This window comes from Eleutherodactylus coqui, chromosome 3, assembly GCF_035609145.1.
Source record: "Eleutherodactylus coqui strain aEleCoq1 chromosome 3, aEleCoq1.hap1, whole genome shotgun sequence".
NCBI lineage: Eukaryota > Metazoa > Chordata > Amphibia > Anura > Eleutherodactylidae > Eleutherodactylus > Eleutherodactylus coqui.
The window spans coordinates 153,116,256-153,141,012 of NC_089839.1; the positions used below are offsets into that span (position 1 = coordinate 153,116,256).

At 45.5% G+C, this 24,757-nt stretch overlaps 1 long non-coding RNA gene across 1 annotated transcript in view; it reads left to right on the top strand.

Annotated features, from left to right (window-relative positions):
* The window catches only part of LOC136621117 (uncharacterized), a 47,249-nt gene that overhangs the window by 14,932 nt on the left and 7,560 nt on the right, over nt 1-24,757 (top strand). The window contains exons 2-5 of the long non-coding RNA XR_010791215.1: nt 11,429-11,610; nt 13,299-13,340; nt 21,839-21,892; nt 22,228-22,401. This is a non-coding gene — a long non-coding RNA (uncharacterized lncRNA). The remainder of the gene's footprint in view (nt 1-11,428; nt 11,611-13,298; nt 13,341-21,838; nt 21,893-22,227; nt 22,402-24,757) is intronic.

Genomic DNA, 24,757 nt, shown 5'->3' on the forward strand with positions numbered 1-24,757 from the left:
AACAAGCCCCAATTTTTTCCAGCATTGCCAGCAAGGATGTGTTCGAAACGGAGCACCAATGGGAACCTATAAAAGCCTCCAGAAGTTTGCATATTTTTTGATATTTTTCAGGGGTCAAAGATGTTTAAAAAAAAATTGCAAAATAAAAAAGTAAAAAAAAAATTACTGAATAAAATACAAATATATACATAACAAAGAAAATGACCCAAAGCCAATGCCAACCAAAACCGTCACCATATGCGTCATGTAATCCAAAACCATTCATATAATATAGCAAAACGTCCAAACCAAAATGAGGTTTATTTTAGTGTAACTTGTACTATTTTTTTAAACAACTCTAAATGTTGTTATTTTTAAAAATCAATTTTTTTAGCCTTTTACTTCCAAACAAAAAAAAAAGTAAGTGAAAAAGATATTTTTAAAAAATAGCCCTATATGTCACGGGGAAAAAAACACAGCAAAAATAATTTTGGGAATGGAAAGGAAAAAAATAGGGCAGTTAAACCACCACATGGGTAAAACCCCTAAAAAGCATCTGATCCTTTTTAGGTACAAAGCAGCCTGGTGCTTAACCCTTTCCAATCCACTGTCTGACCTCCTGAAGACATTATGATTTAAGGCTGTACACCTCCGATGTTGGAAGACGTCCGTCGAGGTTCTCTTACTGTATATTGTCAGCCTCTCTGCTGTCAGAGATTATACAATGGGTCACCTCATGCAGTACTGACTTTAGCCAGCATATAGGGCCATTGTATAACGGCAGAAAAAGATTAAGCCCCCTAGGAAAATTAGGATACAAATTGGATTGGAAAGGGTTAAGGGGTTAGTCATACTGGTTGTCTTCTCCACAAGCCCTAAGTGGTGACCCTGTGGTTTATGCACTCTTGATGATCCATCTATTCTTCTTAGAACTTAAAAAGACAGATGTGAAGGGTGACGAGGTGTAACTACATGGGCGCCCCCCACCCACCACTATTTCTTAGGTATACGATCTCTGGTGGTATTGCGAGAACTTTTAGGCTGCCCGTCCACGGGCGTTTTTGCATTGCATTCCCCGCGACGATAATCCGTCCGCAGGGAACGGAGTGCATGCTTTCCATAGCGTTGCTATGGAAAGCGCAGCCCCTCTGTCCACGAGCGGACAATCATAGCGATTCTCCGCTCGCGGACGGCAAATCGCAGCAAGCAGCGAATTGCCGCGATTCTCTGTCAGGCTCACCGCGGAGATCCGTCTGCTGGCTCCTGCACCCGGGCGGCAGATCTCTGCTGCGGGATATCGCGACGCCCGTGGACAGGCAGCCTTAGGCATCATCCCCACGGCCGGGGTGGATTCCGCCTGTGAAATATTGCAGCGGAATCAGACCCAGCGCCCCCCAGAGACCCCATACTCGCCTCTCCGGATTAGCAATGGAAGCAGTCCGTGCGATTTTCTTCATAGAATAGAACATGCTGCGATTCTCCCCCGCGAGCGGAAAAATCACATTTGATTTCCGCTCGTGGGCAGGGAATAATCGTTTAACAAAGCATGTCTATGGACGGACATTGCTGCGGAATTCACGGTGCGTGTCTGACCGCGAATTCCACAGCGATGATCCGTCCATGGGCATTCGGCCTAAATAAGACATCTAATGAAAATAAAGACACCGACACACAGATTTATGGAGGGAGAAAGAACATTTTATTTCTAGCTGTAGGAAATTGTAGATTTTATTATGGGGAATTTTGAGGCTGAGTTGATCCAGAGGAAGGCAAAAACCCTTTTAGGAAAAAGCCAATTATCCTTCTATAAAGGGGAAAAATTCCTTCCTGACCCCAAATATGGCGATCGGAACAAGTCCCAGGATCAAAGCCGAAATCTGACCTGACTTTCTAAAATGTATAATTGTTTCCATAAGTCTAAATGGATCTCTTACCATTTATTGTTTGTGTGAAATATAAAGTATATTGGACTAAACCTGTTTATAGACTGTGTTGATCCAGAGGAAGACGAAAACCCCCTTGAGGAAAGAGCCAATCATCCTGTTTTAAGGGGGAAAAATTCCTTCCTGATCCCAAATATGGCGACCAGAATAAATCTCAGGATCAAACGCCAGCCGCTCACCTCCCTGGTGTATGTGATGTCAGCTAAAGATTGTGTTTCTTTATGTTATGTTATTTATGTGGCTGATTCCTAATAAATAAGACCTAACCCTATTTAAGGCTGTGAGTTGATCCAGAGGAAGGCAAAAACCTCCTTGAGGTATGAGCCAATTGTCCTCAAGTTGGAAAAATTCCTTCCTGACCCCAAATATGGCGATCAGAGCAAGTCCCAAGATCAAAGCCGACATCTACAACTATCTGTGTGTATACTTGTGTCTATGTATGTGTTAGTGTCTACACTAGTGTCTAACCTTCATGTATGTGGTGCGTGCTACTTACCCAGCCTGTGCTGAGGTCTTACTAGTAACCAGGAGTTCAGGGATAATAGTCACTCGGGCTATTGTTCCTGAACTCGCCAGTTACCAATCAAGCACAGGCCGCTCCTGGGGGGCGTAGATGGTCTTCAGGAGAGGATGATGTACGATGACAGCCGGAGGATGTTGAGGTTCAGGGTAGCATGATGGTAATTTGCAGGATATAGTCGGTGGAGAGAGGATGTTGTTGGTAGGCTGGGGTCTTCTACAGCAGCAGAGACGTGTGTTCAGCAGACAGTTGGTGCGGACCGAGTCTACAAGACATAAGAGAGAGAATTGTTAGTTTTACTAGTTGTTGATATAAAGCAGTGAACTACGGTAACATGACGACTTGTATCAGGATCTGATTTGTATCTGATATACAAAAAAGTTATTTTATATCTTAAACTTTCTATGGTATGTGAGGTTCTGCTACAGTGTATGACTATAATGGTAGGTGTCTTGTGTATATAGGTGTACAGATATGTATGTCTAGGTGTACAGATATAACTTACCAGATGGTTGCGGCTTCCTTCACAATCGGATTCTTCTCATCATCCTAAGAAGAAGCAGAGACATAGTAATTACAGGAGCAATAATAATGTAGCTGAGGAGGGAGAAGTCTGCGGACCAGATATGGTGACATGAAGCAGGGTTATTATATGACCTCCTGTGCTGTCTGACACCAGATGAACAATGATGGTGAACACAGAGGTCTGTCTGAAGAACTTCATCCCTGGAGGAGGAAGATCTTACCGGGTCCAGCTTGGTGAAGCGTACGAGAATCCGTCCACGGGGTGAAGGGGTGTCCCGTCCTCAGGCCACGGCAGGTCTCGGTTCCTCAGAACTCTGCTGAAGGGCTTGAATGGCGGCTCTGCTCTTCTCAGTTCCAGCAACTCCCAATCTATGTTGTTGAAGAAACGGTGACCTCTGATGTTCTTGTGGACACCCAGCCTCTTCTTAGGCTTCTTCCGCAGCAGTCTCTTCATAAGATGCTTTATGTCGGCATCCAGCCAAGATGGAAATTTTGGCTTCTTTCTTTTGATGGACTTGATGATTTTCCTCCTGGAGGAGCCGTGGTAGAAAGGGGACTGTCCTGTCGCCATCCAGGATACGACAATCCCCAGGCTCCACCAGTCAACTGCTGCGTCATAGTCCTTTTCGCGAAGCACCTCTGGGGCCATGAATCGATATGTGCCCGTCACGCCGCTGATCTTTTTAGACGGGATGACGCCGTCTTGGGCCAGCCCCAGGTCAATCAGGCGGATGTGTCCATCTCCGTCCAGCATAATGTTCGCCGGCTTTATGTCACTGCAATGAAGACAAGAGAAATGTTGTTAATCTGTTCAGTGATACAGAGGATTTCGGAATCTACCGCAGCCAAAGCAGTCCTAATTCAGGACTCTGGGAAAGCTGGGTACATTATCTCCACCATTGCAAGGAAGCAGGGAAAGTTGTGCTTACCGGTGGATGATGTAACGTCGGTGCAGGAACTGGAGGCCGCATGCTATCTCCGCTGTGTAGAATCTGAGAGAAGAGTGTAGTATCAATGACATGACATCAATCCCCTAACGACATGTCACCATCATAGTGTCCCCATCAGAAGAGGCGCTGTTTATGGCAGCCTGTACGCCCTCCACTCTTCTATATCTGTCGTGTCACCCTCAGTACCCCCCCTCACCCACTTGTCTCCTGATTAGTCATTTACTCACCTCACATGGTTGGTGTCCAAGCTGCCGCACATTTTGATCATCGCCGCCAGGCTTCCTCCGGACAAATACTCCATGATGAAATAGGCCCGGTCTGCAGACTGCTGTGCGGCGTACAGATGGCAGATGAAGGGGCAGTCTTGGGCCTTCAGGAGTATCCGCCGCTCTCTCCTTATGATGTCTGCCTTGCTCTTTCCTCTGTCAACAACCTTGATGGCCATGAAGGTGTTCCTTCCGGGGAAAGATGCCAGGATCACCTCAAGAAAACAAGTAGGAAATTATCACTAACAGCGGCCAGGGGGAAAATCATATATATTTATCACACGGGGGATTTATCACTAGGCCGCTTTCACAGGGCCAAGAAGATTGTGCAAGATTTGTAGGTTGCGAGACACACAAAGAATAACCCCATTCCTTTTAATGAAGTCATGTACATGAGCGGTTTTCTTTTTTTTTCCCACACTGCATCTTGGTGCGAGGCAAAAAAATTGCAGCATGTTCTCTTTGCACGTTCCTCAGAACGCATTGCCCATTGTTGTCAGTGGGACAGGAAAACACAGCAGGGCATGCGATGCACGGTTTCCCATTCTCGAACGCTACTTTACCTGAAGTGATGGGAGGCGTTTTTAACCCCTTAATGACACGGCCTATTTTGGGCTTAAGGACGCCACAATTTTTGGCGGATTTTCTTCTCCGTTTATCAAAAGCCATAACTTTTTTATTTTTCCGTCGACGCGGCCGTATGAGGGCTTGTTTTTTGCGTGGCATACTGTAGTTTTTATCGGTGCCACTTTTGGGTACATAGACTATATTGTAAAACTTTTATTTATTTTTTTATGATAGCAGGGAGAGCAAAACGCATCAATTCTGCCATAGATTTTTTTTTAATTTTTTTTTACAGCATTAATCATGCAGCATAAATGAGACATTACATTTTTTCTGCGGACCAGTACGGTTACAACGATACCAAAATTCTTACATTTTTTTTAGGTTTTCCCACATTTCTGCAATAAAAACCCTTTTTTTTGGCAATCTTTTTTTTTCTTTTCTAAATCACTGCATTCAAAGTCCTGTAACTTTATTTTTTGATGTACAGAGCTCTATGAGGGCTTATTTTTTGCGAGACGAGCTGTAGTTTTTATTGGTACCATTTTGGGGTACATACGGCTTTTTTGATCACTTTTATTGCGTTTTTAGTGAGGTTTTTTAGCATGTTTTCTTCCGTGCACAGTCAAAAGCATGTGCAACTTATTGTACGCGTCGTTACGGACGCGACAATACCAAATATGTGGGGTTTTATTATTTTTTTTATGCTAATCTGAGAAAAAGCATTAAAAAATGTTGTTTTTTTTAACATTTTTTTAATTAATTTTTTTAATCTTCGTTTTTTTTACACTGTTTGTGTCCCTCTGAAGGACTTTGACCACTGCCCTGATGATCGCTGTCATAAGGCATGGCAGAGCTACTGCTCTGCCATGCCTTATCGCTTATACAGCGATCTCAGGCACTGGTAACACAGGACGCCAGTGTCTGGCATCCTGTTACCATGGTGACAGGCCGGGCTCTCGCGATGTTATCGCGAGAGCCGTCCGGAGACACAGAGGGATTCCGCTCCCTCTGTGAACGCTTTCCCTGCCGCAATCTACTTAGATCGCGGCAGGGAAAGGGTTAACAGCAGGACGCCGGCTGTGACTGACAGCCGGCTCCCGCTGCGGGATAGCGCGGGATCATATGTGATCCCGCGCTAACCCCAGGACGTAAGTTTACATCCTGTTGCGGAAGTACCCTGCTGCCAGGACGTAAACTTACACCCTGCAGCAGGAATGGGTTAAAGAAAAACACCTCGTATCTGTGGGTAAATCGCACATAAGCGAGCATGGTATTGGGCCAAGTTTCACTCACTACGGAGAAAGTCGGCACCACAGATTCCAATGTGGATTTTGGTGTCGATTTTCAGCACAGAATTCACTCTTTGCAATAAACGAATTACACTTTGAATCTGTGGAATTTTAGCCACAAATAGAATGAGTTGTCGACTTGAAAATCTGCAGCCTGACCCTCTTCCACTGCAGTTTTTGTCGATGGATAGTAAAATACTTTCAACCAATGATAAACTTAAACTGCCAATGGATCCCTGATATGTAGGAGCCTCTTAGGCTGGATCCACAGGGGGGCAGATCAGCCACGAAGAGCCTCCAAACCCACAGCGGTGGTAAAATGCTGCGTGATCCGTAGGAATGAGCTCTTACTTATAACAACGCTACAATCACAAGGAAATATTCTGGGCATTTGTTTTTTCATGAATGTGCATAAGGCAATCAATCAATAGATGAATAAATGCCCTCCCACCCCCCAAAAAAAGAAAAATCACCACATTTATAAAAGTTCCCTGTCCGTTGAGCAGAAAGAGTTTATAAATCCATATATAAACAAACAAAATAAAAGCTATGTCCAAGCACATAATATAAATAATACAATGAAGCATAAATAGAAATAAAACTCTTATCTGCTAATAAAACAGTCGATCCTTTCCATCGGGGGTTACTGGCTCATTACCCGCCAGCTCCATCCCATTATAAAGATCTGCACTCACGCCAGGGCATGAAGGGGCGTGCAGACAGCCATCACCCGAAGGACTTTGAAACGTCCCGCTGTCCAGCAACGAGGTCCTGGAGTGCAGGGAAAGTTTAGCGCCACGGTTGCCCGGCAACAAGCCACCAATAATTTAATAATAAGAATGTGATCTAGAAATAAGCCTTGTGATTATAACGGCTCAATCATTACCAGTCCCAGAAATATAGAAATGTGCAGAAAATGCCCCGTATGATTGGGATAACGTCGTCCCCGCTGGCACAGAAGATGAAGCCGTCACAGGGACGGCTTTTGGGCACATGAGCGCCTGCCAGTTGTCCCATGTAGAAGTATTCTAAGCCTCTCCTGCGGATTACATGACTGATAACAGGGAATAATAGTCTGCGCAGTAAATGGAAGTAAGAATTTGGGTCGGGCTCCTTCACACCTGCGCATTTTTCATCAGTATTTTGTGAGCGAAAACCTGAAGAGGAAGTACAATGGACGGATTGGCATTTCTTCCATATTTTGGACCGGCTCCTGGTTTTGGCTCACAATATACTGATAAAAAATCCGCCGGTGTGAAGGAGCCCTCACTGCGACATTACCAGAAAATAACAGTTCTATAACTTACCTCGCTGAAGCTTCCTCTGCCCAAGAGCTGAAGGGCGGTGAAGCGCTTGATGTTAAATCCGCGGTCTGATGGTAGAGGGTCCTGGCTGGTGCCCGGTCTTGGCTCCTCATCCTCTCCGCTCCTCTTCTTCTTTATCTCCATGAGTCCGCTCATGCTGTCCTCTTCTCTTTTACGCTTTTTGCCGTCCCCATTATGTCCATTGGACGCCATTTCTCTCAATCCAGTAGTATTCGATCCAACTGCTGTTGTCGTCAGTTGAAAGGAAATGGCAGTTGGCCAAGTGGAGGTCAAAGGTCAGGGAAGCTGCCAGTACTTTGCTTGCCAGTACCCTGCTCTGCCATATACACTGTGATGTGGGCACCATGAGTGGTGGTGGTCTAGTGCCCAGAGAAATGGACAAATTCATAGCTGGTTCTTCTAATGCCACATTATTAGTAGATGGGCCAGGGATGGCACTTCATGTCTGGGTTGGCAGCGGTGCCCATAGTTCATCAGAAACTTCTAGCGTTTAAGAAAACTTACAGTTGTGTGGAAATTAAAACAAACCCGCTGGTGGAAAAAACCATAAGTTGTACTGATGGCAGAATAATAAAGCCTTGTAAGGGTCATTTTTTGCTGCATTTAACAAGTGTCGTCATTTTCATGGGTTACAATGGGCAGCGCGCTCGCCAGTGCAGATCTGGGTGTAGCAGGTGGTGATGCTTATATGGAGGTTGTCCCCTTAGTGACCAAGCTTTCATTCGTTTTTCCATTTTCACGATTACTGCCATACCAAACTTTATTTTATTTACTTTTTGCTGTACTACTTTCTGCCGCCTTCTCCTGCGCGCAATAGCTTTTTTATTTTTCTGTCAACATAGTTGTGTGAGTGTTCATTTTTTTCGGGACATCTGGTAGTTTGCATTTGTACGATTTTGGAATACATAAGACTTTGATCACTTTTTATTGCATTTTTTCTTGGACACAGGGTGACCAAAAATGCACATTTCTGGCGTTCTATTTTTTTTTTCTGCCGACGCTCACCGTGCGGGGAAAATAATGCAAAACTTTGATAGATCAGACTTCTACGGACGCGGCGATACCAAATATGTATTTTTGTTTTTTTTACTTTTCTTTTTCATAATTAGTAAAACTTCATTGATCTTATTTTTCCTTTTTTTAGCCTCCAGAGGGAAAAAGAACTTGTGATGCTTTGATTGCTCCTACAGTATGATGTAATGCATTACATCATACTGCTATCGGGCAGCCTGTCTATCAATCCACCCCACAGGGGTGGCTTGATAGGCATTCTGCTAAGACAGCCCTGGGGCCTTTCAGAAGGCCCCCAGCTGCCATGACACCTGCACCGCTCCCTGCGATTTCATCGGGGGATTTAAATGCCTCTTACAGAATTGACAGCAGTCTTAAACCCCTTCCCGCCACAAGATGTAAATGTACGTCCTGGCAGAGGGGTACGTAACGCAAGAGGACGTAGAAGATGTTTTGCGCTATCCCTGCCACGATCTATGTACATTTTATATTATGTAGATTACATGCCGCAATCTATGTAGATTGCGGCATGTAAAGGGCTCAGAGAGGGAGCGCGCTCCTTCTGTAACGTCATCGGACTCTCTCGATGAAATCGCAGGGGTGCCTACAAGTTGCCAGGGCAACAGAACGCCAGAGACTGGCGTCATGCATTGCCATTGCCCATGATCACTGTAACAAGCGATAAGGCATAGGTGAGATTGTACATGTCCCCTACAAGGAACCCTATAAAGTATATAAAATAAAAATAATATAAAAAAAAGAAAATTGTTAAAAAACACCCTTTTTGTACAATAAATTGAACGTGCTTTTTATCTTGCACGGCAAAAAGCGCTTTAAAAAAACCCTAAGAAAACTTATTTTTTTTCATTTTGCCTCCCAAAAAAATGCACTACAAAAGCTGTATGTACCCCAAAATGGCACCGATACAGCTCGTTTCACAAAAAATAAGCCCTCACAGAGCTCAGTGCATGGAAAAATAAAAAAGTTATAGGACTTTCAGTGATTTAGAAAAAAATTATTTCCAAAAAAAAGGGGGGTTTTTTTGCGGAAAAGTGAAAATCCTAAAAAAAATGGTGGTATCGTTGTAATTGTACCGACCCGCAGAAAAAATGTATTGTATCATTAATGCTGCATGATTAACGCTGTAGAAAAAACAAACCCAAAAATCTATGGCAGAATTGATGCGTTTTCTCTCCCTGCTATCGTAGAAAAATAAATCAATGTTTTACAATATAGTTAATGTACCCAAGAATAGCACCAATAAAAACTACAGTTCGCCACGCAAAAACAAGCCCTTATACGGCCGCATCGACGGAAAAATGAAAAAGTTATGGCTTTTGAAAAATGGATATGAAAATCAGCCAAAAATAATTGCGTCCTTAAGCCCAAAATAAGCCATGTCCTTAAGGCCTCAAGTCCACGAGTAAAATCACATTTAAAATCCGGAGCAGATCCCCTGCATGTGTGATCCGCGCCCCATAGGGATGCATTGGACACCCGCAGGTAATTAAATACCTGCGGATGTCATTTTCCCCTGAGGCGCGGATTGCGTTTGCGGGAAAACACCCGCAGCATGCTCCACTTTAGTGCGGGTCTCCCGCTGGGACGGCTCCCGCAGGCTTCTATGGAAGCCGTCCGGATCTGTGGCACACCCGCAGCTGAATTCCTGCTCTCCGGCGCGGGAAAGCAGGAGTTTTTAAAAAAAATTGGGTGCACGACGCATGTGCGCGGCACGCTGCCGGCGTGCCGAGCACATCCGCTGGCCCGAAGAAAGAAGATCCGGCTGCGACGGAGGGCAGATCCGCAATGTCCGGACAGGTAAGTAATTCTTCTTTTTAGGCCTCATGTCTACGGGAAAGGAGGGACCCGCTGCGGGATTCTGCATGAAGAATCCGCGGCGGGCCTGATTTTCCCCGTGGACATGTGAGGCCTAAGGCCTCATGTCCACGGGCAAAAGAAGAATTAAAATCCGCAGCGGATTATAACTCTTCTCCTGCCCGCGGATCCACATCCCACAGGGATGCATTGACCACCTGCGGGTAGATAAATACCCACGGATGGTCAATAAAAGTGATTTTTTTTTTTAAAATGGAGCATGAAAAAATCTGGACCATGCTGCATTTTCGTGCGGGTCTCCCGCGGGGACGGCTCCTGCGGGCTTCTATGGAAGCCGTCCGGATCTGCGGGAGACCAAAATCGGAATTTACTCACCTGCTCCGGATCTTCTCTCCGTCGCGGCCGGATGTTTTTTCTTCGGGCCGGCGCATGCGCGGGGCATGCAACCGACGTGCCCTGCGCATCCGCCGGGCCGAAGAAAGAAGATCCGGCCGTGACGGAGAGAAGATGAAGCCGCGGCGAAGGGAAGATCCGGAGCGGGCGAGAGGTGAGTTAATTCTTATTTTTATGCCTCATGTCCGCGGGGCAGGAGAGACCCGCTATGGATTCTCCATGGAGAATCCGTAGCGGGCCTGATTTTCCCCGTGGACATGAGGCCTAAGGGGTTGAAGGTTTAACAGCCCCGATCAGTCGCGTGGTTGATTAAAGCTGTTGCCGCTGGGTGTCGGCTGTAAGAAACAGCCGGCGCCCACGGTGTATGGAGGGAGATCACCCCCCATATCCCTTCATAGGTAGACCACCCAATACAGGCCATCAACAGGCGTATCAGCGGTCGTTAAGGGGTTATGGAGGAATTCATCCACAATGGTAGTTTATTCTGAGGTGTGAAATATTAGAAAGGGGTCATACAGGAGTGTTAGGAGGGCCTATTAGGTGCAAGCATGGACGTTGTGATGACAGGCTGCAGTCAGCCAGTTTACAGGAGGTCAAACATCACCTGCACCTAAAAAGGGGATGTTTTCAGTTTTTACAGCCTTGATGTTCCATCTTCCATCCTTTTTATAGGTTATTTTCTGTTTTCCTGTATTCCATTCCTCAGTACTAGTAATGGTTGTCGCAGTAATGTAGCTGTCACTTATCGTCATAGTAACCATTAAAAATAATAAACTTTGTAAAAAAAAAAATATGCATTGTTATTTCCCATTTTGTTCTTGCAGATACATCACTGCTCAGACTGACGCAGAAGAAGAATCCGAGGATGAGCCTGGAGTAGGAATTGTTAAAGCAGAAAGGGCTGAAATCCTCAAAGAAGAAGCTGAACTTCGTTCTCTGCTTCAGCAAGCGGATAATAGCCACAAAGGCTCCGAGCCCGAGAAACATGACGGCTTCAAAGGAAAAGGTACTAAAAGAACTGCCTTCCTGTTGGCTTAATACATATACTGTACTGTATGGGGGGGGGGGGGGGTGGCTGTTAGTCGCTCAAGGTGCGTGAACAGGCTTTCTCTAACGGTACGGGTGCACCTAGCAGAATTGGGTGGATATTCTGCAATAAAAAATACACACGAAAAGCTGCTTCAAAATGTTGATTTTGATGCTGAATTTGCCGTAGATTTGCAAGAGAATTCACGTCTTCAATTGAGAGGGTGAAATCGGCTGCAGGCCCGAAGGCATCAAAACATCCACCGAATATTCTACTGATTTTGGTGCTGATTTACACTAAAATACGCTGTGTGGATGCACCCTCAGCCCAAATCACATGTTGCATGAAAGTACTAAATCAAATTCTAGAAAAATAGTTACCTCCCTCTCCCCCACGTATCCTATGCTGCCCACAAAGTTTTAAAACTTTGCAATTCTCATTTTATTATAGTCCATCCATAAAGGAACAGTTCTTTTCACACCGATAAAGCACATCCTGTGGGGACACATTGTATATGTACGACGTAACTAAATCTCTTTGGCATCATGCACATAGCATTTATGTCTATTTCTCAGGCTCCTGTCTGACTCCTCAAATGGGTTTCATTGGTGACCTTCAATAAAACCATAAGCTGCCATTACTAAGACCCCATTTACACTGACAGATATCGCTCAAAAATCGCTCAATCTTTGCATAGTCTATAGTTACTAATTAGCTACTAAAGAACTGCAGGCAGAGCGGGACACAGCCGCTATCACTTGGTGAACAATACAGGTGTTTTGCATAAGCAAACAGCTGCATTGTTCTCAGTGCTTACAGCTTGCATCCTGCTGTGAACTACCATGGGGACATGAGCTAGAGGAATCTTATCAGCACTGCCGACTGTGATAACAGCCTGCACCACTGAAAAGAGTTCATCACTGAATTCTAGAAAACTAGAATTGAGCGAGGAACAAATCATGCACAAAAACTGCATGATGTCCGTGCATTTAGACGCAACGGTTATCGCTCAAAAGACGGCTTTGAGGGAATTTTGAGGGAGAATCCGTTGTCTAAATGGGGATAAAACTGAGACCAAAGCTGCACATTTTGATCTTCATTTCAGCAGGTTTTTGCTAGTTTCCCACATTTGTGCCGGACAGAATAACTTAGTTGACTACACTGCTCTATCTGGCCAGAAACTAACGGAGACCTAATTAAATAGGGACCTTTTTTTGTCTCCATTTAACTAATGAAAGCCTATTCTGTCCAGGAGCTTCGTCTGAATGACATTGACATAAAAGATACGTGAATGAAAGCTTAGGGCTTTTACCCTCTAGCGTTTTTTTAACGCTGTGATATTGCTGCGTTTTTTTTCAATGGGACTTTCTAATGTTAAAATTGCATCGCACAAAAATCGCTAGTTTGTGCTTTTGCGGTTTTTGTTTGATGCGATTTTAACATTAGAAAGTCCCATTGAAAAAAAGCACAGCAATATCACAGCGTTAAAAAAAAAAAAACCGCTAGTGGGTAAAATCCCTTAAAAGGGTATTTCAATCTAAGCAAATAAAAGTAATTCCTTTGATATAAAAAGTTACAATTTTCCAATATAATTGCTATATGGATTCCTGTTTACAAAGACCTCTGCTTGCAGTCATTTAATTGTGGTTTTCACTGTTTACTCCCAGGGTGTAAAATCTATCAGCATTTGCTGATCCCTTGGACACCAGGTGAGGGTGGCTGCATGTTATTTCTTTTGGTACATTGTGTGTACTTTAGAAGATCCTGTCCTCAACATCGAAAGTGATTTGCAACCTCCAGCGCTTCTCTCTGACTTTGAAATGTAAGCACTTGCTTTATTGGTATTAGTGTAATATGTCTCCACCAGTAGAATGGGTGGAGTCATGGCTTGGTCGACCTGAGTAAAAGGGACTGCCCACAGCTGGTGATTGGCTGCCCTCCTGAGCTCCGGCTCCCGCAGCACCTGCCTCGCCAGCAACAAGTACATACTGCTGGAAGCGGCTCCAGCTCATGGCCGCAAACGTTCTGGAAGCGGTGCCCCCCCACTGCCGCTGTGAGCGCTCCAGCTCCTTGTGCCACAGCACCTCCTGACAACGAATCCGGCAGTCTCACCCCTGCCGCTTCTGCTGTTGCTGCTCAGGCGCCTCCAGCAGTCCCGCTGCGGCCACTCCTACTGTTGCTCAGCTACCTGCTGGAGGTGGCTGCTCCTCCTTGGGCACCTTCAGCATGCGGCTCCGGCAGTCCTGCTGTGGTCGCTCATGGGGCTGCTGGAGACAGCTGCTCCCCCTTGGGCACCTTCAGCATGCGGCTTCGGCAGTCCCACTGCGGGCGCTCGTGGTGCTGCTTGGCAAGCTGCTGGAGGCAGCTGCTCCTCCTTGGGCACCTTCAGCATGCAGCTTCGGCAGTCCCACTGTGGTTGCTCCTGCTGCTTCTCGGTCAGCTCCGAGAGGTGGCTGCTCTTGCTTGGCCATCTTTAGCATGCGGCTCTGGCAGTCCCGCTGCGGCCGCTCATGGTGCTTCTCGGCCATCTTCTGGAGATGGCTGCTCCTTCTTGGGCACCTTTAGCATGTGGTTTTGACAGTCTCGCTGCAGCCGCTCCTGCTCGCCCAGCTCCTACAGCCATGGCAACCCCCTCCCCAGCGACTAACCCATACCGCCAGCCAATCAGAATGTTTGGGGCGTTAACAGGACATATACTGTCACTCACTATGTCTCTACCCATAGTTCAGGTGGAGACATATTGCAATAATACCTGCTTTATCTATATTAATTATTTGCTGAATTTTTTTACTCTTCATTTTGTATTACTTTTGATTGACATTTTGGGACTTTGGAACCAGTTACTAATTTGCCATATAGTTAGTCACAAGTGACAAAAGCTTCAACCTACAGTGGTTACCCCGGATCTAATTAATATTGCAAATTATGGGACCGCTCTATTTGAAGTACTTAGCTTGTCAACCCTTGGGCGGATTGTTGGTGTGTAGTGTTGAGTAAGAAATTGGAACATCATGCTGAGTAAGCGTTGGGCATTAACTTCATGGTTGGCGGTGACATTGTAGGCGGTAAGCCTCATGCCGGTGTACTTGTCATTGCTATATCAGACACTTCATCCTGAGAATTTCTGTTCTGGTTATTTTGTGTTATTCACTTACAAGGTTTGGGATTTAGGTTTCCATGACATAATTTGTGCTGTTCACTCAAAGTTGTAACTGTGTTTCCTATTTCTGAACTTTGTGTATTGGATCTACTTTTGTTGCAGTCCTTATTTTTTGTTACTTTTTCTTTAATGAGGCAATGCAAATAAGTGCCTGATTTATTATGCTTAAAGGGGTTCTGACACAAATAATTTTTTTATGCTTTAGCAGCCATTGTTCCCTGGTGTGCCTAATGGACACAGGGAACCCACGGTTTAATGGCTGCTAAAGCATAAAAATCTTACACTTACCTGTTCTTCTGTTGTTGTTGACATCGGGGGGGTCATCTCGCGGCAGGCAGTCTTCTTCCTCTACGAGCCGCGCCACTCCGGGATCGCGCGCATGCGCAGTGGAGAGGTGCCCTCTGACAGGAGTCAGGACGGGCCGCATCTCCACTGCGCATGCGCAGAATCTCGGAGTTCAGCAGGACGGACGGGCCGCCCACAGCAAGCACTGCTTGTGACGTGCTTGCTGTGGGCGGTCCGTCCGTTCACCTCGGAAGTGCCTGACGGACGGACCAGAGCAGGAAGCGGTCTTTTTGACCGCTCCTGCTCTGCTTCTACAAGCCACAGAAGAAGATGCCAGCTGGAAGGGACATGCCTGGCGATCGGTCCTGGCCAGGCAAGGTGAGTACAATTTTTTTTTTTTGATGTCAGAACCCCTTTAAATCAGTTAAAATAGACTAATGTTTGTTGTTTTTCATTATTTTTCTTTCTTCTTAGGCCTCACGTCCACTTGCACGCACGGATTCCACTGCTGACTTCCGCAGCGGAGTCCGTGCATGCCCGCGGCCAGGGACATAAAAAGCCAGTTTTTAACCTCTCCGGATCCAGCGTGGGTCTCCTCCGTGCTGGCTGGATCTTCTTTCTTCAGCACGGCGGATGTGTCAGAGAGCGCCGGCCGACGTACCCGGCGCATGCGCATTGCTTTCTTTTTTGTTTGTAAATTTCCTGCTTTTCCACAGATCTGTGGCACGTACACAGTGACCGCTGCGAGTGTGCCATCCCTGCGGGATCCGTAGGAAAATGATGCATGCTGCGATTTCTTCCCGCACATGAGATCTGCACAACCACATGCTTTTAGCTGACGATAATGCATCTGTATGGGTGGCTTGATTTGTGGACCTCCGGCGCAGGTGCCGCAAATCAAATCTGCTCGTGGACACTGGGCCTTAGATTAGTCTTTACCTTGTCATACTTGGGTGACTCCAGGACCAATTTAAGAATTACCGTAAATTATGCAAACTGAATAATACAGGATATAAAAATTGACAAATTTAGCATCTTTCAAATAATGTGGAATATGATTTAGACCGGATACCACTGAGAAACAAGATGAAGTTTATCCATGGACTCGCCACAATAGTTCTCTTGTTTTATTACATACTTTATTGTTGTGATTTGCATTTTATATACTTTGTCAAATCAATAATTTACAAAATCAATAAAATATTTGTTGATGAAAATAGACAAAGGTTGTAGCTTACTTATACAGAACTGATGGAAAATCCATTTTTTTTTTCAAGGAATGCGCTCTTTAACCCCATAATGCCAAATGACGTAAGGTTATGTCCAGATAGCCGGCCTCCCACGGCAACAGCGGGGGTGCATCGGGACAGTGACCCCACTGTTAACCCCTTACATACCGTGATCTATGTAGCTTGTGGCATGTAAAGGGCTCACAGAGGGAGGGCGCTACCTCTGGGACGTCATCGGACCCCGCTATGTAATCGCGGAGGGACGACGGGTTGCCATGGCAACAGGACGCTAAATACAGGCGTCCTGCTTTGCCATTGCCTATGATCACTGTAACAAGTGATAAGGCATTGCAGAACAGAAGTCCTGCAATGCTTTATCATAGCGATCATAGCTGTTATGCATAAAAATCATTTTTTTAATTTTCCCTTTCAAAAAACGCAATAAAAGTGATCAATAAAGCCGTATGTACCCCAAAATGTTACCCATAAAAACTACAGCTCATCACGCAAAAAATAAGCCCTCAGAGCGCTCCGTTCATGGAAAAAAAGTTACAGGACTTTGAATGCAGCGATTTATGGGGAAAAAAATAATTTTGGTATTGCTGTAACCTACCGACCAGCAGAAAATATGTATTGTTTCATTTATGCTGCATGATTAATGCTGTAAAAAAAAAATGACAGAATTGATGTTTTCTCTTCCTACTATCATAAAAAATTAATACAGATTTTACAATATAGTCTATGCATTCAAAAATAGCACCAATTAAAGCCGCCATTTGCCATAAAAAAAACAAGCCCCCATACGGCCATGTTGACGAAAAAAATAAAAAAAGTTATGGCTTTTAAAAAATGCAGATGAAAATCCAAAAAAAAAGTTGCGTCCTCAGTGCCAAAATAGTCTGTGTCCTAAAGGCGTTAAATGTACAGACCCCATGCTATTATTTATTGTACCCACATAACAAAGTGCTGTCTTCAACTTGTTTTAAATTGCTGTAGTTTGCGAAGCATTATTTCCATTGTGTGTTATCGTCAGTGTGGTTGTTCAATGAGCAATGGGAATACGAACGTCACTGTGTAATAAGCTTTGGTTTTGGAAGAACATTTTGCATAGAATATCTGTGTGTGTGTGTGTATATATATATATATGTGTGTGTGTGTGTGTGTGTGTGTGTGTGTGTGTGTGTGTGTGTGTGTGTGTGTGTGTGTGTATATATATATATATATATATATATATATATATATATAATATATGTATGTATGTGTATATATGTGTGTGTGTGTGTGTGTGTGTATATATACACACACACACACACACACACAGTATGGTTTTTCTCTCACTGCCTTCGAATTATTTGTTCTTGCTCCATACCTGTTTAATGCTGTAAAATGGGCATTGAAATTCATCTTCCTAATAATGAGTTCTCAATATAGACTATATAGGATGGTTATGTTCTTAAAGGGGCTGTCTCATAAGGACAATCCAATATTCTTATGCCCTATTAAGCCAGATTCTGGCTTTGGCTCCTAATTCCCAGTCATTATTACAAGGCTTGTTAAAAAGTCTGAAATTGACTTGCAGGAATGCTGCCTTCTAATAGGTGGCACTGTAGAAGTGTTGTTCCATCCTAACATTTGCATATTTCCCATAAGAGCATGGATATCCTTATAAGGATCCTCACACAACTCTCCCAAGGTGAAACGATAACCTTCCTGACCAACATTTATAGGCCTCTCACTAGCCAAGCCAGAAACCTACTGCGCACTGATGGATGGTTATTCTGGCTTTGGCTCACAATTCCAAGTAATTGTTATAAGGCAATGGTGGTGAACCTATGGCACGCGTGCCAGAGAAGGCACACAGAGCCCTCACTGCTGGCATGCGTCGCCGTCAGCCGCTCACCACATTTCTGAATACCAGCAGGGGCTGCGGCTTCCCTGCCAGCATTCACTCAGCAGCACTGATCTCGGCGCACACTGTGACGTCTGTGTGCAGCCGGGATACTCTTCCTCCCTTCCCTGACATCTCTTAGGTTCTGCTGTGGGGTGTCACTACTACTACTGGGGGCTGCTGTGGGATGTCGTTATTACTACAGGGGCCACTGTGGGATGTCACTATTACTACTAGGGCAGCTGTGTCGGAGGGGGGTCTGTATTACTACTGGGCTGTCACTATTACTACTGGGCCGTCACTATTACTACCGGGGCTGACACTATTATTTTTGGGGGCCGCTGTGGGGTGTCACTATTACCACTGGGGCAGCTGTGTGTGTGTGTGTGGGGGGGGGGGTGTCTCTATTACTACTGGGCCGTCACTATTACTACTGGGGCTATCACTATTACTTCTTAGGTCCGCTGTGGGGTGTCACTATTACTACCGGGGACTGCTATGGGGTGTTACTATTACTACTGGGGGCCGCTCTGTGATGTCACTATTACTACTGGGGGCTGCTGTGGGGTGCCACTATTACTACTAGGGGCCACTGTGAAGTGTCACTATTACTATTGGGGGCCGCTGTGGAGTGTCACTATTACTACTAAGGTAGCTGTGTGTGTGGGGGGTTCTCTATTACTACTATGTCGTCACTATTACAACTGGGGGCCGCTGTGGGATTTCACTATTACTACTGGGGGCTACTGTGGGATGTAACTATTACTACTGGGGCCACTTTGGGATGTCCCTGTTACTACTGGGGCAGCTGTTGGGGGTCGCTATTACTACTGGGCCGTCACTATTACTATTAGGGCTGCTGTGGGGTGACACTATTACTACTGGGGGCTGCTGTGGGGTGACACTATTACTACTGGGGGCTGCTGTGGGGTGACACTATTACTACTGGGGGCCGCTATGGAGTGTCACTATTACTACTAGGAGCCGCTATATGGTGTCCCTACTACTGCTGGGGCCGTTGTGCCGTGTCACTATTACCGCTGGGGCCACTGTGCGGTGTCACTATTACTACTGGGGGCCGCTGTGGAGTGTCACTATTACTACTGGGGGCCATTGTGGGGTGTCACTATTATTACTAGGGCAGCTGTGTGGGGGGGAGGTTCTCTATTACTACTGTCGTCACTATTACAACTGGGGACCGCTGTGGGATTTCACTATTACTACTGGGGGCTGCAACTATTACTACTGGGGCCACTTTGGGATGTCCCTGTTACTATTGGGGCAGCTGTGGGGGGTCACTATTACTACTAAGGTAGCTGTGTGTGTGGGGGGTTCTCTATTACTACTATGTCGTCACTATTACAACTGGGGGCCGCTGTGGGATTTCACTATTACTACTGGGGGCTACTGTGGGATGTAACTATTACTACTGGGGCCACTTTGGGATGTCCCTGTTACTACTGGGGCAGCTGTTGGGGGTCGCTATTACTACTGGGCCGTCACTATTACTATTAGGGCTGCTGTGGGGTGACACTATTACTACTGGGGGCTGCTGTGGGGTGACACTATTACTACTGGGGGCTGCTGTGGGGTGACACTATTACTACTGGGGGCCGCTATGGAGTGTCACTATTACTACTAGGAGCCGCTATATGGTGTCCCTACTACTGCTGGGGCCGTTGTGCCGTGTCACTATTACCGCTGGGGCCACTGTGCGGTGTCACTATTACTACTGGGGGCCGCTGTGGAGTGTCACTATTACTACTGGGGGCCATTGTGGGGTGTCACTATTATTACTAGGGCAGCTGTGTGGGGGGGAGGTTCTCTATTACTACTGTCGTCACTATTACAACTGGGGACCGCTGTGGGATTTCACTATTACTACTGGGGGCTGCAACTATTACTACTGGGGCCACTTTGGGATGTCCCTGTTACTATTGGGGCAGCTGTGGGGGGTCACTATTACTACTGGTCCGTTTTAGGGATTTTACCCATGTGGTGGTTTTACTGCCCTATTTTTTTTTTTTTACTTTAGCTACCAAAATTATTTTTGCTGCATTTTTTTTCCGGTGACCTATAAGGCGATTTTTTACAATATCTTTTTCACTGACACTTTTTCCATTTTTTTTGGTTTTATTGTGAGTAAAAAGCGAAAAAAAAATGATTTAAAAAAAATATATTTAGAGTTGTGTTTGTTTTTAATTAGTATATTTATGCTAAAATAAAGTATGGGAAGAATTGGTTCCTCTATTTGTTTCGGACGTTTTGATGTCCGAAACAAATAGATGTATAATATGTATGGTTTTGGATTACAGGGTGCTTACAGAGACTGTTTTGGTTGGCGTCGGTTTTGGGTTATTTTCTTTCTTATGTATATATTGTTTTTTTATTCTGTAATTTTGTTTTACTTATGTATGTGATTATGTTTTTTACTATGTCCCCCGTGATGTCATGTAAGACCTCTGGGGAACATTTACATGTTTTTTGTTTTTTTTTGACACGTTCATACTGTAGCTGGGGCATCCATAGGAGCCCCAGTTACAGGGGAAAACATACCCTGTAGTGACATTAGTCACTGGCAGAGCTGATCAGGGTCTAGTAGTTCTGCTGTAGCAGGGAACCCCGGACTCCAGTAGTGGAAGTTACACTTCCGCTTTCACTTTCTCATTGAGTCACTAACAGCTGATAACCCATCCTTCCTCTGATTGATTGCACAGCAGGAGGCTTAAATTTCCACCATAATTTTACTATCAGTGGGGCTTTAAGCCCAGGACCAAGCGCCGTATATTTACCATGGGTTAATGGGTTAAAGGGGTTGTTTAGTTTCTTACTATTGTTCAGCAATGAATGTACTGTATATTCCGGCGTATAAGGTGACGGGGCATATAAGATGACCACCCAACTGTCACCTTATACGCCGGGAATACAGCGGAGCAAAAAAAAAATCATTACTCACCTCCCCCGGTGTTCTGCGGCGCTGCTGCAGGATGTCGCTCCCTCCTGGTCCCCGGCAGAGCATTGCTTTCTGGACGCAGGGCTTGAAATCCCCGCCTCCAGAAATCTAATGCTGTGATTGCCTAGCACACGCCGTCAGCCAATCACAGCCATTCAATGACATTGAATGGCAGTGATTGGGTAACACACGTGCACCTTCAGCCAATCACAGCCATTCAATGATGTCATTGAATGGCTGTGATTGGCTAACACACGCCGTCAGCCAATCACAGTATTAGCTTTCTGGAGGCGGGGATTTCAAGCCCTGCGTCCAGAAAGCAATGCTCTGCCGGGGACCAGGAGGGAGCGGCAGCCTGCAGCAGCGCCGCAGAACGGGGGAGGTGAGGAATGATTTTATTTTTTTTTGACACTTTCTTTTTTTTGTATTACCGGCGTATAAGACGACCCCCGACTTCAGAGCAGATTTTTCGGGGTTCAAAAGTCGTCTTATACGCCGGTATATACGGTAAATGATGTTTGTGGCACCTACTGAACATCTTATCTTCTCATGGCCCCATTCTGCATTTCCCTTCCCATTTCCCCCCTTTTTTTGCATAACTGCATTGCTGTGTGTAATGCCGTACAGTATATTGTATCCTTTATTGCTTTCGTATTATTTTGATTAATAAAACTTTGTTCATTATATTAAAGGCTGAAGAAGTGCATCATGGCTACTCCAAATACAACTACGTCTTTCTGGCAAAGGTAGGAAGAACACTTCGACGGCCTCCTGCATGCTGCTGTTTTACAGATCTGTATTGTAGGGCTATCCTAGCCTTGTATGGGTCTGTCGTGTTTCTCAGCATTAATAGGATTTATATGGATTCATACGTAGAGAAAAAAATCTTGGTGTGACCCATGACAATACATATCAGGTAGGTATCCTCCCCTAGAAGTATGGAGGCAGCAGTTATCTGTAATCCAACCTGCAGGGACTTTGTGTGCTGCTGTAATGCCCGAAAGTTATTGTAACTTGCAGTCTGCAGATTGTATTGCTTTACTGGTTTTTGCTTTATTGGTGTTTTTTGTCTTTCATCCAGTGCTACAAAGACCTGTAGAAAGAAAGGGGTGCACCCACAGCACTACGTGAGAACCTACTCCAGGTCAGGCAGATGACAATGCAAAGCCAAGCAGGAGGGTCAAAACCAAACCATCAAATTCCAATGTCGATAAAGCAGTAGACACTTGGCAGCATAGACAAGTGCAAATCAGCTGTAAGCTTTCTTTTATTCTCCCATAATGTATAGAATGACAGCTACATTTTGACCTCCACAGCCTTTTTAAAGCTTATAACAGTGCAGAGAAAGGTGCAAACATATAAACCCATGTAACATAGTGCACCACCAATCAGTGCTCAGACTGACGCCATCCCCCTAATTAGTAATAACCACAAATGCATGACAGATATATGGAATTAACATTAAAAGTACCATGGACCCCAGGGCATACTAGATCCAGGAACACTCCATCCAGCCTGTCTCTCACTTCCGCCCATTCACCAGCATCTCCTACATCCAGTGTGCATGCGCCATGTCATGACCACACATGTTAGCGTCATGACGTTCTACTGCGTCTCAGTATTTCACTTACATCCCGCGATGTCTCAATACCAGACATCATAGTAAAGACCGTGCATGCGCTGTTAGCCAGCGCCGCGCGATCTGTTATGAAGATGGTTGCCCTGTGGTAACGGTGCGGATGCATCGGCCACAACCAAATATAGTCATTTAATAAATGTACATATGGTATGTCGAAAGGGAAAGGACAATAAACCCCACATGAAAAATAATTTATAAAATATAACCTGCATTCTGGACCAACATAGTCTCCGCACTGTTGACTAAATAATCATCACAACCAGGATTAGCCATTATGTGCATATTGCAGTGGTATGTAAATCCCATATGATCCCATAATAAATGTAATACAATAATCCCTATGTTATACTAAATTAATAGCCATATAGCAGTTAAAGTTGGTCATTAAAGAGAAAGGGGCTGAGCCACCCTAACCGCACAATAACCTCCAAGGGACAACCAAGATGAAATAATGCGTTTTTATTAAGTAATATAGATCTATCAGTGAGAGAAATACATAAACTTGAGACAGGATATGATGTACAACTATCTAGAAGTATTCATCAAAATGGAGAGCTGGATGGAGATACCTCCAGAGCCATGCTAATACATCTAAAAAACAGACAGACATAAAGAACATAAATTACTTAAAAATGCATATAGGGGGGGGACGTGGCCGGACGAGTGGCGGGAAAGTCGCACGAGAGCGAGCTCTGCCACTACCCACTGCTCTTTGGCCGATTTCGGGAGGAGAATCCACAGGAGAAACCTGCGAATCACCCCACGAACATCCTCAGGGGTAGAGGAACAGTTTGAGCTGTTTCCCGGCAGCATAGTCATCGGAGCGAAGTGAGGCCTGGGTAAGCCGCGGACTAGAGTGCCGGCCTCCGTAAACCGGAAGTGGCCGCTGGACCATCCGGAGCCGAGCGTACCCGAGCGGGAAGCCCCCCCCCCCCCCCCCCCCCCCCCCCCCCGCTATAGAAAGAGGAGCCTCCAGGGAACAGGAGCAGAGGAGGAGAAGCGGCAGCGGACGCAGCTCAGCAGCCCAAAGGTAGGACACCGTAGGGAAGGGGGAGATCAATGCCCCGTGTAGCAGGGACAGACTGAAACAGCTGCGGGAGACCCCGGGTGCAGGTACAGGCCACAAGCGGCCCCAGACACCCCAGCTTTGCCCACTAAATACCCCAGGAGACCCCCTGAGCAGGCACACAGGCCTTTGGGGTACACAGACGCTGAGCCCCTACATTTATTCAGACCTGGGAACTATAACCCTCAGGACTCAGAGAGTTGCCATAAGGAGAGGTAGTACAGCCCCTCCCCCGCTCTCCTATAAGGGACTGACAAACGCACAGAGGCAGCTGTCTCTGGATCAGAGTACGTCGGATCTTTTTTACCTCTGCGCAACTTTGGAGGACATTGGGAAGAGGAGGAGACCCCTTCCACAAACAGGCGTACCCCCTATTGGAGGGAATTTCAAATAATCTCCTTCAGAAAGAACAAACGTACAGAGCCTCTTAAAACCCCTCCTCCTCTCTCCGCATACCTTCTTCCGCAGTACAACTTGCCTCCTCTGGCCCCGAAGGCTCTATTCTTAGACTAAACGACACAAAAAACTTCCAGATAAGGAAAACCCGCATTTGATTAATCTTAAAGAACAACATAGAAATCGCTACTCCTCCACACTCAAGATGGAGCAACATGACTAAGTGAGATAGTCCCATCTGCTACATGTGGCTCCAAAACAGCTCAAAACAAGGCCATCAAATACTAATGAACACCTAAAGAACTTTAACCATACTGACTACGTCTTCCTGCTCTACAAAATACCACTCCTTCTGGTGAGTCCGTCTGAACATAAACAGAGACTAAGCCAACGCATCTTCTCAGACATTATCTACACACAATGGTTAAACGCCGCATCAAAACTGCTGTCCCAAGACGACTCTAAGTTCTTCCTCCCCTGGCCCCCGCAGCAGCAGAAACAAACCAACTA